The sequence below is a fragment of the Canis lupus genome, chromosome 27 (assembly GCF_003254725.2).
Source record: "Canis lupus dingo isolate Sandy chromosome 27, ASM325472v2, whole genome shotgun sequence".
Taxonomy (NCBI): Eukaryota; Metazoa; Chordata; class Mammalia; order Carnivora; family Canidae; genus Canis; species Canis lupus.
In genome coordinates, this window is record NC_064269.1 from 1533145 (window position 1) to 1535984 (window position 2840).

Consider the following 2840-nt stretch of genomic DNA (forward strand, 5'->3'; position numbering starts at 1 on the left):
CTACCATCTTTAACCTTTGGCCTTCAGGGTCACTGCACTTAAGGTCACATTCATCAAACCACAAAGGAAACAACATGAAGGATCTCCTTTGGGAGGCTTCCTGGGCCAAGCCTGGAAACCGAATATATTCCTTAAAAGGAAACTAAAATCTGCGGTCCAGTTCTATGTCCAAGAACAACAAAGAGGTTATGATAAACACGTAGCAGTCTCCACCTCACCTGGCATGCAAGATTCCCCACACTCTGGCTTTCAAACTTGATCTTTTTTTTTTTTTAAGATTTTATTTATTTATTCATGAGAAACACAGAGAGAGAGAGAGGGGCAGAGACCCAGGCAGAGGGAGAAGCAGGCTCCATGCAGGGAGCCCGACGACGTGGGACTCAATCCCGGGACCCTGGGGTCACGCCCTGGGCCGAAGGCAGCTGCTAAACTGCTGAGCCACCCAGTGATCCCTAAACTTGGTCTTTCAAACTTGATCCCATTACACAGGCATGACTATTGGTCAGCTTTGCTGCACTAACAACCAATCCCAAAATCTCGGTGGCTTACAGGGATAAAGGTTTATTTCTGACTTATGTACTGAGGCCGTGGGCAGGCTACAGCTCTGCTCCCCAGGTCTTGTCATTTCAGGACCCAGGCGGGAGGGGCCCTCGTGCGGGATACACCCATTCTTGTGGCAGAGAAGAACAAGAAAGTGGAAACTCACACGCACAAGCATGGCATCTGTTCACATCCCGTGAGCCAATATACGAAACATGATCAAGTCCACAGTCAATGAAATGAGACATATATTCTCCTAAAGGAGGTACCTCAAGTCACATAGCAATGGGCAGGGAGGGGAGAGCAAATAATTTCAAACAACAAGTCAATCTATTGCAACTGCCATCTTCCTTCGAGGGTAGCTGGCAGACATTACTAAGTAATCCCAGCACTCGAAAGAGGAAAACTCAGAATCCTTCTCAACGCATTTCAAGCAGTCATTGCCAATAATCTGAGTTTGAAAAAAAAAAAAAGCTGAAATTTATACACTGTTCTTATATGACCTCCTAGGCTCCAATAAATATTATAAATTCCCACTTCTGAATCTTTGCTTCAGGAATAAGCTTTGCCTTCCTAGACCTTGTCCTGCCAAACTATCTGAATCCAATCCAACCTTCAAATATCTGTATTTTATTTTCATTCTTTTTTAAAATTTTTAAAAATATTTTAAAAATATTTTATTTATTTGAGAGAGAGAGAGAGAGCACACGCATGTAGGGGAGGGGTAGATGGGGAGGGAGAAGGAGAGGACAATCTCAAACAGACCCGGTGCTGAGCCAGGAGTCCAAAATGGGGTTCGATCTCCTGACCCTGAGACCATGACCTGAGCAGAGACCCAGAGAGTCCCACACTCAGCCAACTGGGCCACCCAGGTGCCCTTTATATTCGTTCTTTCAACAAAATCAATTGAATACCTCGCATAGTACCTCACACACTTATTTCTTGAATTAATCACGTCATCTGTGCCCCTTGCACATAAATGCTTAGTGAACATTTGTCCCTTGATTGACTAATAGCACCGTTCCTTAGAATAATGAGTTAATATCACATACCAGCAGTTTCTGGGGTGGGGGCCTAGTATACTGACTGCTTGTGCTTGAATTCTGATTCTACTGCTTAGTAGTTAGGTGATGGCAGGTAAGTCACTGTAATTGTGCCTCAACCCTCATCATATATAAAATGGGAATAATAACAGGACCTACCTGTCACAGTAAACGGAGAAATTCTTAGCATAAACACATTGTAAGCACACAAAAAAATGGAAAATATTGTGGGTTGTTTTTTGTTTTTAGCTCCAGCTGAGACTGATTTTTTCTTCCAAGCCTTTTTTCTAGGTGGAAGACAAAAATCAAGAACACATGAGACTTGGGTCCCTGAACAGGCTCCACTCTTAACCCACCCCAGGACCTTGAGCCAGCTCCTCATCCAGCAGCTTATTCCCTAACTCATAAATCCTGACTAATGACACAGACGTGTCACCTTAATGTTTGTGAAGCCCAGTGACTTATTGTTAAGTGCTTGGAGATCTTCAGATGAAAGGCACCCAAGGGCAGGCATCAGACACCCTATTCAGTCATAAAAGCAAAATACTACCAAAAAACTTGGGAAAGGCAGAGGCTCCATAACTTAGGAAGCAGAGAATTAAAGCAGGCACCCAAGAAGAGCAAATCAATCCTTAGACTGCAATCCCTTAGTGCAGAGACAAGGAGAGAGATCATTTGGAGGGCCTCAGACTACCTGGAAGGTCCTGGGGTCCGGGAAGGGGGAGGCCAGAGGATGCCCAAGCCTTTAACTTGACTTAGGTTGTGGGAGGAGTGTGAGTCTCTTACCTCTCCTAAATAGAAACAGGAACAATAACATGTATTGTCATCCTAATTCATTTAAGCCACTTAAAAGGCTTGGGCTCTAAGTGGCTTGTTTGTGAGTTCTGACCAATCCTGAATTATGTCAGGCTCCCCTTTCAGCCTCATTCTTTCTTCACCTCCCCACGCGCCCCCCCCTCCCCCGCCAACACCACCTCAGGCAGTGGGCCCTCTTCCTAGACCTACAGGCCACTTGAGGAGAGGCCAGGTCAGGTGTATGAATATTGGCAGACCCCTGACACTGAGTCCCTCAACATGGGGGGGGGGGGGGGGCATATAGTGGTGCAAGGCACAGTGTTCACAGGGGCTGCTGCTGAGGTTGGAGCAAAGAAGAAGCTGCCCCCCCTCCCAGCCAGTTGTTCCCGTCCCTAAATAGCAGGTTAGCTGCGATACGGTGGCAAGAGCACCGCACTCGGGAGTCGTGCACGGGAGTTCTAG

At 46.2% G+C, this 2840-nt stretch overlaps 1 long non-coding RNA gene across 1 annotated transcript; it reads right to left on the bottom strand.

Moving 5' to 3' along the window:
- Positions 1-946: 946 nt before the first annotated feature.
- LOC118352603 (uncharacterized) lies at positions 947-2505 on the bottom strand. Its single transcript, XR_004809972.2, has 3 exons — positions 2370-2505; positions 1743-1870; positions 947-991 (listed from the first exon to the last, which is right to left on the bottom strand). It is a non-coding gene; the product is annotated as an uncharacterized LOC118352603 (long non-coding RNA).
- Positions 2506-2840: the final 335 nt, after the last annotated feature.